General features: G+C 34.1%; 1 long non-coding RNA gene across 1 annotated transcript; it reads right to left on the reverse strand.

Annotated features, from left to right (window-relative positions):
- Positions 1-10,260: 10,260 nt before the first annotated feature.
- On the reverse strand, positions 10,261-14,281 carry LOC117108156. Its single transcript, XR_004445336.1, has 2 exons — positions 14,159-14,281; positions 10,261-10,604 (listed from the first exon to the last, which is right to left on the reverse strand). It is a non-coding gene; the product is annotated as an uncharacterized LOC117108156 (long non-coding RNA).
- Between the last annotated feature and the right edge of the window lie 3,572 nt (positions 14,282-17,853).

Genomic DNA, 17,853 nt, shown 5'->3' on the forward strand with positions numbered 1-17,853 from the left:
CCGGTATGTTTGTAAATACAGTTATATTTTTAAAAAATGATCCATATATCATAGGCTATTTGCCCTAGAAGTCTAATAAAGGTTTCTGGGTTATTGCAAACCCAGTTCCAAATGGATGATGCAAGATCGTGCAAAAACCATTTCCATCCTCTTCGATGGACATATACTCTTGGGCCTGCTGTAGTGTGTATGATCACAACTTTATTGTATCTTCGCCCTGACACTATTATGTAACATTTTCTAGTGCTGTACAGTACCAGCTCAGTATCTCTGGAAGCTGCAGGGTTTTCAGCTAGAAATACCATAGCAGCGTTTATTAGGCCGACCAGTTCTTCCTCAGTGAAGTCTTCATTGTGCAGGAAGCTCTGCAAATCCCATAATTCAATTTCCTCCAAGCAGTCCATAAAATAGACGTTTGGTGTGATCTGTAGACGATAAAAATCCATGCAAAATACTGTATTTTTAAAAGAGTCATACAGACATTTCGTGAAAAAAAATCCAATATTTTGAAGAAAAAATGAGACCTTTTCCCCATCAGCTTTTCAATTCAAGTCATTACTGAATGAGGTTAAATAAAGAATATTATTGTGTTGGTAACGCCCGACCGACCCAAAATGTACGAAATTGAGGCTAGCCAATTTTATTTTCTTCTTTTTTGACTACAACGAAAAATATAATTTTAATGAGCTAAAATATATACTGCCTATTTTGCTGGACGGTAGGCGATTCAACAATGTTATGCTATCGTTTTCCTCTTCAATATAGATTTTAAAAAGGTCTTTGTAATATTTTTGTGTATTTTCTACTTTTTAGCCATACTCCTAAACACATTATTGGTTACTTCCTACAGACCTACCCATTTTTTGGATTTTCCCAAAACGTGACCAACACAATATTTTTATTTTTTTTTGGCCTAATCTCATGCAAACATAGTTGTGCAATATTGCAATAAACCCAAAATCGAGATGGTAGCAAAAAAAATGAATTTGGCAGAGAAGGAACAAAGTAAAACACTTATTAAAGTGGATATATTTGTTAGGGCTGTACCCTGAAAATTCCTTTTCAGGAGTTACTAGTAAAAAGTGTGAAATTATATTTGTTTATACTCCTATTATTGATTCCTTAAAATTTTCTAGTTCATTTTCTTCAAATTCTTCATCCTATAAATAAAAGGAAATCAAACAGAATTTTGAAACAATTATTGATGCTAATACTAGAAGATCAAACATGACTTTTTCAATCAATCATGATTCATACTTTTAAAATATATTTAACTTTTTTGTATATTTATGGTATACCTATTATTTCGATAAGCACAAACTTAAAATTTACCTAATGTGGTAATTGTTTTAATAAGGAATTATACAAAAACTACAAAGAACTATTGTGTAATAGCCAAGAAAAAAACTTCACCTTCGCGTGGTTTTCACTTGTCTCGTTTTCCCTTCTGCATTTCCCAGAGGCTTCATCCCCACTTTCGTCCTCCACTGTGTTCTCTTCAAAATGAGCACATTTAGTATCCTCCACCTCCGCTTGTTTTTGAGCGCCAACAAAGATGAGGATTAGGAGTAAAACATATGTAAATTGGAACTTCATAATGCTGTAGGAAAATCAATTTAAAATAAAATAAAATGAACACAATCAACCTCATAACATGATGTTTTCTCATGACTAAAAACATCTCCACCCCATCCAATAGGATCAACTATCCTGGTGTGATTCTCCAAACCCTACAAATGAGAAAATATACAATCAATGGCGCCCGCAGAATTTCCACGACGGGAGTCCACGGTCCCCGATGGCTGGGCGGGGGCGATGTCCACAATGAGAATGACAATTTAGGGATTTCAATGACTTATTTAACCGATTCGGAGTCAATTAATATGTACAAAATACATATAATTCTTTCTCTCCCTGACGAATTGTGGTTTTGCTCTAGGCTCCCCCCCCCCCAACGTAGTGCCGCCACTGTATAGAATAATGAAACTATATCGTTAGACCTAGGACCTCAACCCAAAATTTCGGGGATGGCCAAGAGCTACTGTACCTTACCAAACTCTATCCAATGACCTACCAACCCTTCATAAAGCAAACAACAACAAAACATACCCCAGTCAGTTGAAGACAATAAAAAAAAAAAAAAAAAAAAAAAAAAAAAAAAAAACCAACCTGCATGGAAACAATTTTTACAAACAATATATAGAGCAGCCCGAGCGGAGAAGTCGGCAGACTACTTGAAGGAAAGACATTAAAGTAAATTAAATATGTCTTTCATTGGACAATAAAGTTAGAATCTTGAACCTCGAATTTAATTTGGAAATCTTAATCATTTAAAGCATTTTATTTATGTAAATATAAAAAATATCTATTAACCAGGCATAGAAAAAGCAATATAAAATTATTAAATAAAACAGACATTTTAATATTCTTAAAAATGATTTTTTTTTGTAATTGTCATTAGCATGATAATAGAGAAAAATAAATATGGATTTAGAATCGTATAATAACGATACTTTACAATAATGTAGGACCAATTTACTCTGTGTGATGAGTGTTGCATGTATGAATTGTAGATGTACGTGTAATGTTCAGATAGATATGGTGCAGCTTTAATAGGATATTTATGGTTTACGAAAACCAACCGGGTACTGTACAGAGTAATATGGTCTGCCATTACTATAATAAATACCTCCTTGACCGAGTTATGTTTTTGGTGTGTTCAGGTGACTGGGGCATTCGCTACTTTTTAATATTAGTATGGAACGCCAATGGAGTTTTTGCGTAACCATCATAATTATAACGTATTCATTGAAATAACAGTGATAATAAGTATATAGAATAGAGATAACTATCTCTAGGGATACTGTAATTGTATTGAACACTTAAATGGCTTCTTCTTTTTTTTTTATCGGATATTTTTTATGGAGCTTTGTTTGGGGATGCGTTCCCGCACACCCATACGCCAAAAGGCATTTGATGTCCCAAAATGAGCGTGCTTTTGTTGAATTTCCCTGATTTAACAATAAATTAATCTCTGTGCTGGACTCATTTAGAAACCACTACTAGAGCAGAGTAAATGGGCAGCCAGTGGCGTATCTAAAGCCGGCCACTCACTGCGTCGTACGACCGTCGCACGACGAATCCACCTCTGCTTCCAGCGAGTGATAGATGACGTAACGCCGTCTACTGATTGTCAGTCTAAACGGATCCTCATTTTTAAAAAAAGCGATCCGTTGGTTCCGCGCCGTCGCCTGCGTTCGTCGTCGCGTTGCCGTCGCGCGCAGTGAATACCCGGCATAAGAGTCTTAGAATTGGGGGAATGACATTTGGAAGGGAAGGGGTGGCTGATGAGAGTACCGCGAATGTGGAGTGTGGGGATGATATCGAAGTGAGGGGCGCTAGGTCGCAAAATACGGTGATATAAGATGATTGTGAACTACTTGAGAGTATTGTTTGGCTTCGGAAATTTTGAATGTGAGAGGGGGAGACTGGAGAGGAGGAGCTCGCTTTATTATTAGGGGGAATACCTGTCTTTATTTCAATACACTGTGCTCTAGCGGACCAAATTTGGAGCCACAGTGATATAGAATAGGGATACCAGCAGTGGCGCCTTATCTACAGACTTGAAATGGAGGAGCTGATGAGAGGCGTGACGTGGAGTGGGGAGAGGTGCTCCATGATTAAGTAAAGAAAAATAAGGGATATGAGGTGATTTTCAACTGCTGGAGTCTGATTTTTTCGGAAATCGGGGGTGAGGGGTGGCGGTCCTTTATATACGCTTACTGAGCAATACCTTTGATGTCCCGAGTTGATCTTTATCTAGAATTGCCTTGATTGATTTAATACCGATTTGGAGCACAGGGATATAGAGTAGGGACCTGGAGTACAGTGATACAGGATATATATATAGGGATGTCTGTCTATTTTAATACACTGTGCCTTCAGTAGACCCAAATCGGCACCACTGGAGCATATTTTTAGTCTGGTTAAGGTATGTGGACATGATTTAGGGCCTATAATAATAATAATAATAATGATAATAATGATAATAGATGGATTTATATAGCGCAAATAGTATAGGCATCACATTGTGCAGATCTTTTAATTCTGACACAAAATGTGGTTTTTAAAAGGAATATTAGTGGTATCAATATTGTTAATGTTTTATCTAATTAGGGGGCCTATTGTTAATATACTTAACTTGTGTTACTTAACTGGTTCCGGCAATAATAATAATAATAATAATAATAATAATAATAATAATAATAATAATAATAATAATAATAATAATAATAATAATAATAATAGTAATAATGTTTTATTTTTAGTGTTATTTTGAAATTGTAAATTTGATGTAATACTGAATACAATATCAAAGAACTGTAGTACTATCAGATACTGAATAAATTGAGAAATTTTAGAAAACAGAAATCGAGTATAGGACACTAGTTAAATATAATGTGGACTGAATGCCATAATAATATTGCAGTACGTGACCTAATGACTGATAATGCTTCAAGGTAGCCTGCGGAGGGAACAGGTTTTTGATATTGTACAGTACAACTGATTTTTCTGAGACACAAAAAGCAAATTTGATGGAAAACTTGAGAGCGGTTAATGAGATACAAATTTTTGAATGTTAAAAACTGGAGGGAAAAGGTGAAAAAAAGACAGCTGTTACAGTACTCAGTGTACAAGGTGACATACAAAAAAAATTGCGGAAGATTATGTAGAAAGTTGCAATAATGCGTCCACATTCCTGAAGGCGGCGTACAAAGAATCTTACCCAAACAAGAGTACGTGGGAACCTACGGAAGCGTATTGCTGCCAACTAAAAAATAAACAAAATTCAGATATTATCTTGTTATTACGAGAGATTATCTCGTAATAACGAGATAATTGTCTCGTTATTACGAGATATTATCTCGTAATAACGAGATAATAACTGTATTATCTCGTAATAACGAGATAATAACTGAACTTAATTTTTTTTTTAGTTGGCAGCAATACGCTTCCGTAGGAACCAGTGTGGAAAAGTTTCTTCCGATTTTTGTTATAGTTAGTTTCCAGGAAACTAGTACTACTTGAACTGTTCCTGATATATAAAGAAGCCCGAAACAGCCATTAACATTCATTATATTAAAACCATATTTTATTGTATTTCCATTTATTTGTTTATAATAAACATCAGAATATGTATCAAAACTTTGTGTCTGCTTCAAAGAGTACCGTAGAAATCTATATACCATTATCATTAAAGAAGCCTCGAGTGGCCATTAAAATATACAGTATTATAATTATAAACATATTAATAATTTCATATAGGAAATAAATATGAACATATTATATATTTCCTCAGTTTTCATTTATCATTATACCATTCGGTCTATTTTAATTTATATGTATCAACATAAACTTGTCATTAGAACATTATGGTGAAAGGAAACGAAACGTAACAGAAGAAAACAAACGTATGGCAAACTAATCTTTTCACAGTACTACACTTATTCCATAAATCTTTTATTTAAGCATTAATAAACATGATAAAAATATATATCGATAATAGAAACGTGTCTCAAACCATCATGCTCAAACCAAGTCGACTTAATAATAACAACATACAATACAATTCAATAGTAAAAAGACTGCAATTAAAACAGTGTACATTTAAATAATTACAACCTTAAAATACAGATAAAATGAGGCTAAAAATATTATGCCATGAAAGTGTAAAAACGAGAAAAAAAAAAAACCACTTTAATAGGCCTAGTCATGGATATGTAAAAAAAACAAAAAAAACATACTTAACAAAAAACAAAACACGATTCAGAAAATTATAAACTTCTGCCCGCACCCAGTGGCGCTTCATTCTTGGCATTGATTTTGCACCTTTTCCGTTCTATGCCTATTGCCGTTTTGGTATTGTCATTGCCGTTTTGGTCTCTTGCCGTTTTGGTCTATTGCCGTTTTGGTACTTATTTTGGCCGTTTTGGTTTATTGCCGTTTTGGTCATTGCCTATTGGGTCATTCCATGCCAATTCAACGTGGCCGCGGAAGTCACCATCTCAGATTTTGTTTAAATTTTCAGGGTTTGTTGTAACTTCAGTAACTAAGAAAAATCCAAAATTTCAGCTCAATCGGACCAATACTTTCCGAGATACCTGTGTCCGAAAAAAAGTGGGCGTGGCACCCATTAGAGCCGCCGACGACGTTGTTATTTGGATTCTTTGATTTTTGAAGTGTCATAACTTTTCTAGGTCACCTACAAAGCTAAAAATCACAGTACTTCTTCAACTTTTGGAGTAGATTCAGATTCTGCATTCAAATAATTACTTAGAAAAACACTTTTCGAATTATGCTCTATCAAACATGGCTTCAGAATGAACGCGACAGAGCTTTCAGCTATTTTTCCTCACCCATATCTCAAATTCAGCTATTTTTGCTCACCCGTATCTCAAAAACTAGAAGGGCTAACCCAAAACTGTTTTTGATTTCTTATACCCTACTAAATTCTGTGTAAATAAAGTAAATATGGACATAACCCAATCATGAATACTACCAAATATATGCCTCCCATTATGGTCCAGCCAGAAATTCGACAAATATGGGTAGTCGCGTTTGGGGGTAGAACCCAATGTGGATTTTGAAATATCAACTTGAAAATTCAGCATAATCAAGTTTAATATATGTTACAATCATAATATTAAAAACATTATTGTATATTTACTGTCTTCTTGAAATATTTTACAGGTCAAAATTACACATAATCGCTGCCGACGTTGTCGTTATTTGGATTCTTTGATTTTTGAAATGTCATAACTTTTTTTCTAAGTCACCTACAAAGCTAAAAATCACAGTACTTGCTCAACTTTTTCAGTAGATTCAGATTCTGCATTCCAAAAATTACTTTAAAATATATTTTTTGAATTATGCTCTATCAAACATGGCTTCAAAATGAACGCGACAGAGCTTTCAGCAATTTTTGTTCGCCCGTATCTCAAAAACTAGAAGGGCTAACCCAAAACTGTTTTTTGATTTCTTATACCCTACTAACTTCTGTGTAAGTAAAGTAAATATGGACATAACCCAAGCATGAATACTACCAAATATATGCCTCCCATTATGGTCCAGCCAGAAATTCGACAAATAAGGGTAGTCACGTTTGGTGGTGGTAGAACCCAATGTGGATTTTGAAATATCAACTTGAAAATTCAGCATAATCAAGTTTAATATAATTATGTTACAATCATAATATTAAAAACATTATTGTATATTTACTCTCTTCTTGAAATATTTTACAGGTCAAAATGACACATAATCGCTGCCGACGTTGTCGTTATTTTAATTTATTTGATTTTTGAAATATCAACTTTCTTTCTAAGTCACCTAAATATCTAAAAATCACAGTACTTGCTTAACTTTTTGAGTAGATTCAGATTCTGCATTCAAATAATCACACATTCTTGACTGTCAAATGTCTATTCTTGAAAATTAATATATATTATATATTTATCATATGCTAATGCTACTTTTTGTGCCACATTTTCATAAAAGTGATGCCAAAATGTTTCTGTAATATTTCCTTTGATTTTGCTTTACAGTATACAATATTTGACTTTGATGAACTCTTAAGGGGTATAAAGTTTAAAGATGTTAAAAAAGAATTTAGAGTAGCTTTGTCAGTATGTGGATCAGTGTAGCTTTCTCCATGTCTTTCACTGTGGTTACTGTTGTCATCCATCTCTGTTAGCATCTTCACACAGTGCACACAATGCTAAAACAACTTTTATATGAAATTATTTTAACTAAAATAACTAAATATAGTTAAACATTTGAATACATCAATCAAACTATGGAGTTTGAACTTATTAACATAAATTTTCTGTTTATACATTTTTTATAAAAAAAAAAAAGAAGCTAATTACCGGTAATGCAAATTAAGATAATCTGGTTAATTTAAGTTTATTGTAACTAAAAAAAATTTTGGTATCACGTTTTTATGAAAATATGGCACAAACTGTTAGCAGCATCAGCATATGATAAAAATATAATATATATTAATTTTCAAGAATAGACATTTGACAGTCAAAAATGTGTGATTATGTGTAATTCTGCCCTGTAAAATAGTTCAAGAAGATGGTAAATATAAAATAATATTTTTAATATTCTGATTGTAACATTTAAACTTGATCATGCTAAATTTTCAAGTTGATATTGCAAAATCAATATTGGGTTCTACCACCAAACACGACTACCTGTATTTATCAAATTTCTGGCTGGACTATAATGGGAGGCATATTCATATTTAATTTATGTACCTATACAGAAGTTAGTAGGGTATTAGAAATCAAAACAGTTTTGGATTAGGCCTTCTAGTCTTTGAGATTGACGACAAAATTGCTGAAAGCTCTGTCGCGTTCATTTTGAAGCCATGTTTGATAGAGCATAATTCAAAAGTATTCTGAATCTACTGAAAAAGTTGAGCAGGTACTGTGATTTTTAGCTTTGTAGGTGACTTAGAAAAAAAGTTATAATTTACTTACACAGAATTTAGTAGGGTATAAGAAATCAAAAACAGTTTTGGGTTAGCCCTTCTGGTTTTTGAGATATGGGTGAGCAAAAATAGCTGAAAGCTCTGTCGCGTTCATTCTGAAGCCATGTTCGATAGAGTATAATTCAAAAAGTGTTTTTCTAAGTAATTATTTGAATGCAGAATCTGAATCTACTCCAAAAGTTGAAGAAGTACTGTGATTTTTAGCTTTGTAGGTGACCTAGAAAAGTTATGACATTTCAAAAATCAAAGAATCCAAATAACAACGTCGTCGGCGGCTCTAATGGGTGCCACGCCCACTTTTCCGGACACCGGTATCTCGGAAAGTATTGGTCCGATTGAGCTGAAATTTTGGATTTTTCTTAGTTACTGAAGTTACAATAAACCCTGAAAATTTAAACAAAATCTGAGATGGTGACTTCCGCGGCCACGTTGAATTGGCATGGAATGACCCAATAGGCAATGACCAAAACGGCAATAAACCAAAACGGCCAAAATAAGTACCAAAACGGCAATAGACCAAAACGGCAAGAGACCAAAACGGCAATAGGCATAGAACGGAAAAGGTGCCGTTTTGGTTTTTTGACATTTTGACCTGCTCCCTCCATTCCAGTGTTAAATTGGCTATTCTGACGCCACCACACGGTTGTCACAATAGCAAATTTAAGCGTTGTAGGGTATAATAATAATAATAATTTATTCGACTTTTCACTTTTATAACAGTGGCAACACACAATTACGTGGTGCAGTTAATTTTAAACTAAGAAAACAAAAGAGAACAAATTGCTCTTCTCTTTTTAAAGAAATATAATCAATTTAGACAAGGCTTAAAAGTATCAATGAAAACAAAATTAAAATCAAACAAAAACAAAAGGCTTAACAATTAGGCCTATTAAATACCGAAGAACAAAGAAAAGTAACTTAAAGCAACAATGTAAAATAAAACCCGTTTCAAATATGAACGTTTCTCCTAAGCAAGTTTTAAATAATGTTTGCAGTACTTGTCAAATGCTGTAAAAACCTCATTACTAAGACCCCCCACCCCCCATTACATATTAACGAGAAAATGCAGCTGCAAGCTGCGTTAATATTTGATTCGGCAAATTTTTGCCATATTGCAGACTCAGAACAAAATTCAAGATCTTTTTTTTAAATCTAATAATACAGACTCCCTAATAACCTCGAGTGATTTGCAAATAAATAAAAAGTATGCTATGACTTCCATTGAATACGTGATTGGTTGATATTGAAAACCAGCCATGCGGAAATTCTAAGCAGCTGAGAGTACGATGCGATGCAGCGATAGGCCAGAATGTGACTTATCCTAGATACTAAAGTAGGCCAAACATTGAAAAACTTTGCTTTTCCAATAAACTACAGCAATCCCTCTCGAAAAATTAAGGTTTATATAGAAGATTGTGGCTGAGAAATGCTAAATCAAATACAGAAACTGTACTACTATATTTTCTTATTTGTTTTAGAAAGGGTATGCACTGCATACCTTGCTTGCCTTGACGGTCCACCACTGGCCCCGACATTGTAGTTAGGGTCCTTCACAATTATCAACATTTTCACAAGTGTACAAACAGTACACTTTTTCATGACCCCCCTCCCCCCCCCCCTGAAAGTGTACAAGAAAAATGTTGATTTTTTTTGGCATCTCGGAACAGCCAGTTCAAATAAGTAAATTCAATACAAGACACATTAAATTGTACTATGTGTAAAACAATACATTTATTTATCTCTACAGTGGCTCTCATGGTAGCAGCTTATTTCAGCCTTAATGACAGTCTCCGGCTCCCGACCATCAATGTGTTATAATTTAATTACAGTATACACAATACTTGTTGTTATAATTTTGGACAAATAAAACAATCTGAGTTGTGAGTTCAGTTCTGCGTTATTGTTGACTAATCCGTATGAAGAAGTGTACATCGCCACTACTAATAGCCAAAGCTGTAGCAGGAGCACCTTTTGGTTCATAAACTTCCATGTGAATAGTGAAGTAGCAACAGTTTCAGTACTCTTGGCAGTTTCAGATGTAGCCTATAGTCTAGTAAAAAAAAAATATAGAGAAAAATAACAATATAACAGTATTTATTCAAATAAACGGGACATTTATTCGAATAACTCAGTAATGATGTCAAATCAGATACTATATCTACTAACATTTCAAGCGCCCTGAGCATCTTACATTAGATGGATTTGTGCGCTATATAAAACTACTCTATTATTATTATTATTATTATTAACACAGGTTTTCCACAGGGAACAGTGTTTGCTTCATTTGGTTATACAGTACATTATATACATCGGACTACAGGTCTTCACATGAAAGTGTACCCATTATTAAGTTCGCTGATGATACAGAGACAATTGGTCTAATTAGAAATAATGATTTTTCTAACTATTATAATGAAATTGAAAGATTCGTCAACTATTGTGATGCTAATTATTTACAGCTTAACACAATAAAAACTAAGGAAATGATTATCGATTTTCGTAAAAATAAGCCACTATTAGATCCAATTATTATTAAAGGTACTGAAATTGAGCAGGTCAAGTCATATAAATATTTAGGCGTAATATTAAATAACACTCTCACATGGGATGATCATACCGATCACATGATGAAAAAGCTTAACAGCAGGATGTATTGTCTTCGAAAACTTAGGTCTTTTAATGTGTGCAGTAAAATTTTAGGTATCTTTTATAATTCTGTAATTTTAAGTGTCTGGAGCTATTGTATTGTGGGTTGGGGAGGCAATATATCTAACTGTGACAAGGAAAGAATCAATCGTCTGATCCGAAAGGTTGAGAGAGTGACCGGTGTGCGTTGCCTGTCGGCGGACTCGGTGTACCACTACCGGTTAGAGAAGGTGTTTCAGAGCATCATTGAAGACGTGACCCATCTCCTTCACTCTGAAATTATTGACTCAAAGATTGCTCGGAGTGGTAGACTGAGGCCGCCGGCAGCACGCACATGCCGCTACTCTTCCTCATTCGTTCCCCAAGGTGTCAGAGCTTTTAACAAAACTTTTAAAAGATGAATTATGGTAGTAAGTAATGATAATGAAATTGGAAAATGATAGTAACAATAGTAATAATAATAATAATAATAATAATAATAATATTGATAATAATAATAATGCTTCGGTGACTTATAATGTTTTAATGGTCGTTGTTTGATATCTTTTTTACATTGTAATTTTTGTATTTCATTATATTTGATCATTCTTTTAATTGTTTTACTGTATTTTAATGCGAGAACTAAATTTCCGACTTGGAGCAATAAAGTGTATCTTATCTTATCTTAATAAGATACTGTACTTTCAGCTTTAGTATATTAAAATAATGTCAGTATTACTGTATTAAAATCAGGGAAAAAATGCACACACAAAACACAAAGCTAGGCCTGTCAAGTGAATGGGTGGGATTTAAAAAAGATGGAAGTATTTCAAAACAAGGAATCAGAAAGAAAATAACAAAACTTCAATGAATGACAATGAGAGCATTTTAATTGAATATATGTAGGCCTAGCCTCTATTTCTAGGCATAGCTATTAACTAGGAGCAGTTGGACTAACCATAGTTAGGCCTAGGAGTAGTAGTAGTTTAGGCCAGCCAGCAGTAGGCATAGACTACGTAGAATACTACTAGCTAGTATTAGTAAAGTAGGCTAACCTATAGAATAGCATTTTTTGGACAGGCTACATTCTACAAAAATGTCACACAGCCGATAGGGCCCAAGGCAACATTTGCTTTTTATAAGACAAGCTAGGCTAGGCCTAGCCTGGGTCGTTTGCAGCGGCATTGCGGCCTCGTAACCCTGGACGTTTGGATTATGACCGGTTGAGCCGCCGACAAGTTGAGGCGCCGTCATTTCTATGGAACGCTAAGTGCGTCTCTCAGTGAATGTAGTGCGTTAATTGCGGCGTATTTCAATTAACTTATTCGTTCTTGTTACTGTACTGTTGTTTGGGATGTATTTCAGTTTATTTACTCAATTATTTCAATTTATTTAATACTCGGTTTTTGCACTGATTTATTAAATATTTTTGGGACGTATTTCAATTTGTTTACTTGTTCTTTCTATCGTTTTAATTTAAATTTTGTGAGTATTTGCTTAGTCAGCTTGCCAGATAGTAAAAAAAAAACTCCATACATTCTTATCATTTATTATATATAAGTTTAACAAATAGTACAAAAATAAAAAGTATATAAATTACAAAACCATAGTAAATATATTGACGTAGGCCTAACACATTTAAATTTACTGTTTATAGTCATCTGTCTAATTCAGTCGGCTTGCCAGATAGTAAAAAAAAAAAAACTCCATACATTCTTATCATTTATTATATATAATGATATATAATAGATATTATTTAATTAAATAATTTAACAAAATAGTACATATAACGAATAAGTTAAATTGAAATACGCCGCAAACCAAACGTAAAAAATAATCAAGTTATTACATTTTTAATACGATTTTGCATGAATAATAAATAATAAATAATAAATTTAAATGTGTTAGGCCTATGTTATTATACAGTATTTACTATGGTTTTGTAATTTATATACTTTTTATTTTTGTACTATTTGTTAAACTTATATATAATAAATAATTTAATTAAATAATTTAAAAATAGTACAAATAACGAATAAGTTAATTGAAATACGCCGCAAATCAAACGTAAAAAATAATCAAGTTATTACATTTTTAATATGACTTTGCATGACTATAAACAATAAATTTAAATGTGTTAGGTCTACGTTATTATACAGTATTTACTATGGTTTTATAATTTATATATTTTTATTTTTGTACTATTTGTTAAACTTATATATAATAAATAATTTAATTAAATAATTTAACAAAATAGTACAAATACAAATTAAATTTTTAATATGATTTTGCATGACTATAAACAATAAATTTAAATGTGTTAGGTCTACGTTTATACAGTATTTACTATGGTTTTATAATTTATATATTTTTATTTTTGTACTATTTGTTAAACTTATATATAATAAATAATTTAATTAAATAATTTAACAAAATAGTACAAATAACGAATAAGTTAATTGAAATACGCCGCAAACCAAACGTAAATAAACACATTTCTAATACGATTTTGCAATTATACAACTTCATTTATTTGTATAAAAATGTAGTACATAAAATTACATTTTTAATACGATTTTGCAATTATACAACTTCATATATTTTTATAAAAATGTAGTACATAAAAATATTAAAATTCTAATTTTCAATTACACAATTATACATCACGAACGGCAATACGAGCAAATCAACGACTGACAAGACTGTGGGATGAAATATGTAGCTGGTATCCGGGGGTTTCATTCACTGATGACATCGGCAGGCCGACTACATTCACTGAGAGACGCGCTTGGCGTTCGATAGAAATTACCGGCGGCTCAACTTGTCGGCGGCTCAACCGGTCATATCCCGGTCGTTTTGGCCGAAAACGAAACAGTGAACTATTCAATGAATAGGCCTAGCCTAGGTAGGTAGGTTACTCTGTAGACTGTATTACTAGCCTAGGCACAGCTTATTGTATATTCAACAAATTAAACCAACCTTATAGAGAAACAATGAAGCATTGTCTTCTTCCTCTGTACTTTTTCCATTTTTAATTTCGCTTTTTCAAAAACGATGATGCCAGTGAGCAACAATCAACACGCAACACGCGTTCAGTCGCCAGAGTTCAGAGAATTTTTTTTAATCGCGAATACATCGTAACGTAAAACAAAGGCTTTATACGCCCAGATCAATGCATATTCTCGCTACTCCACGGAACTGGAGTTCATCAAACTTTCGCCGGTAGCCTTGTTTTTTCGTGTTTGTGACGATTTTTGACCGACATTTTATTACTTTTTAAAAAGCGTACGCCAGGGTTTACCCCCTCCCCCAACGTACGTTTTGTACGCTTGTGAAAATGTTGATAATTGTGAAGGACCCCTTAATAAAAAATATAATATAAACTATAATATACCATATTTCCAGTCAATGGTGCCAGACATTTTTTAACAATAAAAGCTGGGTTCTGATGTTTGACATTTGTTTCTGGTTTTGCGATGAATGCTTTGATGTTATTAAAACTAGTGGTGGGCTATACATGGTCAAAAATGAGTGATATTTCAATTCAAATACCAAATTAGAGAGCAGCTTAGCTCAGTCGGCTAATCTGGTGGTAGCCACTGTGTGTGCGCTGAACCGTAGATATCTCTAGGTCCCCGGTTCAATTCCCATCGCTGCCTCCTCCCAAGTTATAATAGCGCACCTTCTTTCGGATGAGACGTTTAAGCCGTTGGTCCTGTGTGCATTGATGGCCCATGTGCACGTTAAAGAACGCAGTACTCTTCGGAAAAGAGTAGGGGATTGTCTACAGGTGGAGGCCTACTGCCCAATCACCACCAGAAGGACACCACTGGATAGTCTTCTTCTAGACTTTCGTGCGCTATCCTTGGTGTTTACACACCGAATAAATCCAATCCAATCCAACTAAATGTACAGGTCTTACAGTAAATGTAGCGGCGTATAGTCCTGGACATTTTGACACCTTTTTAAAGAAAAATCGGTTGAAGAGGGGACAGTCTTGGGCCAAAAAACGAAATTGAGGGGGCGGGGGTAAAATGACCCTATTCGTGGTTGAAATGCACGAAAAAGGGCTTAACTTTTTTATCTGAAGTTATATTTTGGTGCTATATAAGTTTTTGAGGTCGAGAAAGTGATTAGTGGTGTCAGAAATAATTACAAATGTAATTATAGTGGTCAAATTTATTTTTTTTTTTCAGGGTTACGTTAAGGTACATGTATGAGCATTATAGACCTACATGTAATTTAGTTATTTATGATGGCGCATAATGTGCGTACAGTACGGTATCAACAACCAGACATATTTAATACTTTAAACCCAATCTAGGGTTTAAATGACTCTTGTGCTGTCTCTTATACACATCTAGATGTACCTGAAAGAAGGGCCTCAATGTGTAATGATGGTGAAAGAATATGTTTGTTATAAATAAAGCCATAATAAAACTTGTGTGGCCATATATAACATAAGCCCTAAACACCCCCACAAAAAAAATATGGGTAAGAGCGTGTGCTTGTCCTCCTTTGCCTTCTAAGTTAATAACAGGCGGAACTCGAATAGAAAGAACATTTAAGATAGATCGTTTTACCTAAAAGAAAGGCCTTCATGTGTATTGATGGTGAAGGAATAGCCCTATGTTTTAATAAATAAAACCATGATGAAAATGCTTATATTTAGTTTCAAACACATGATTGTGGCCTATATTATAAATAAGATATATGGGTGGAGGGGTATCAGACCGGGTCATAAATTACTGAACCCTGTTAGGCGCCTGGTTAAGGTAGATGTACGTATATTAGTTATTTTTTGATGACGCACATTATGAACAACTTTTAGACATGCAAAATTTTCAAAGTAGACATGCTGTATGTAGAGTATAGTAGGAATAATTGTGGAGCATACAGAAGATTTAGCAATAAGAACAATATTAGGGGTATTTTGGGGGGGGGGAAATGATATGGTACTTACAGTGATGATACAGTAGCGTTCGATGAATAATACAGTAGCGTTCGATGAATGATACGGTGATAGTAGTAGAAGTAGAGTGAGCGAATTACTCCACTCCACAGTGAAGCACAGTGAAGCGTAAATGAAACTTCACAATGAAGAATCGTCGTCTACCTAATGTAAATGAAACTTCACAATGCAAGAATCGTCGTCTACCTAACTTCACTTAACTTCACTTAACTTCACTGTCACTTAACTTCACAGTGAAAGGTCAATGTATAATTTTTTTAGATATGCACAATGCAAGAATCGTCGTCTACCTAACTTCACTTAACTTCACTGTCACTTAACTTCACAGTGAAAGGTCAATGTATAATTTTTTTAGATATGCACAATGCAAGAATCGTCGTCTACCTAAGGTAAATGAAAGTTCACAATGCAAGAATCGTCGTCTACCTAACTTCACAGTGAAAGGTAAATGTATAATTTTTTTAGACATGCAAAATAATTGTGGAGCATACAGAAGGCTAAGGTTTAGCAATAAGAACAATATTAGGGGTATAAGAATGTTGGCATTTAATATTAGGGGTATAAGAATGTTGGCATTTCACGTTTAGGAAACTTAATTTACCAAACTTCAATAAATATGGAGGAAGCCGGAAAGTGTTCATAACAATGCAAGATGTTGGTATTTGAGGTGCATGAAAGGTCAAAGGCAAGGTATGGTAGTAGAACGAAAACGAGGCTGGAAAGGATCGCTGATAGTGCTGTGTATAGACCATAGAGGTATATAATTATGAAATGTAATATAGGTCCATGGTATAGACCTATCCAAGAAGAATGGCGCCCTCTGTTGTCGACGCCATTACTGGGGAGTCCTTATGGGGAGTCCATAATCCTCTAAATGGCAATGCGGTGTGATGTGTTTATAAACAAAGTACCATTGAGAAATCCAGCTTTTTATCATGCAGCTGAGTAATGCCGTCACAGTCGAACCAAAAGTTTATCGAAAATAAAAGATAAGTATATTATTATATGTATTTAAAACAGAATAAAGATGCGACTTAGAAACGTCTGCTCTCTGATCTGTACTGGAGGAGGATCTAGGCTAGGCCCTAGGCCTACTTATTCCTCTTCTTTTGGCAGGTCCAATGCGATTTGTCAAGCGCTTCGGTGTATTATCCGCGCAGCACATAACCAATTTATTTGGGCCTAGCTTAGAAGATTGCTCAGTCAGTGTGTCAGTAGGCTACTGGATAACATGACAACGACGTCTGTTTCCAAAGGACTAGTATTACTACTAGTCCAGTCCTAGGCCAACTTGAACGCTCTAAACCAAGGCCATGCTATATCTTAGTATTTAGGCCAACAATTTTGGTGAAATGTTTTAAGCGTAATTTTGAATTAGGCCTAGGCCTATGTGGAAAGATGATATTGAAGAATGACCGAGACTGAATTTCAAAGGCAAGAACTTGACTTGAAAAAGTGGACCTCCCTATATGTCAACATGCATCTTCTTGATTTTGTATTTATTATCACACTACAGTATTTTGTGCATCTGTATAATAATTGCATTAGGCCAATGTTAATGATAAACATTTTTTTCCAGTTATGTCAACTATTTCATTAATACACCAGCTTGTGATGAACAACCAAATGCAAACTATCGAAGCACAGTGGAAGACCAAAATTACCCGAGTTCTGGAGGGATTTGCATGATTGAGTATACGTT

The sequence above is a fragment of the Anneissia japonica genome, unplaced genomic scaffold (assembly GCF_011630105.1).
Source record: "Anneissia japonica isolate Jap-2015-1 unplaced genomic scaffold, ASM1163010v1 scaffold288284_len1145801_cov181, whole genome shotgun sequence".
In the NCBI taxonomy this organism is placed as follows: domain Eukaryota; kingdom Metazoa; phylum Echinodermata; class Crinoidea; order Comatulida; family Comatulidae; genus Anneissia; species Anneissia japonica.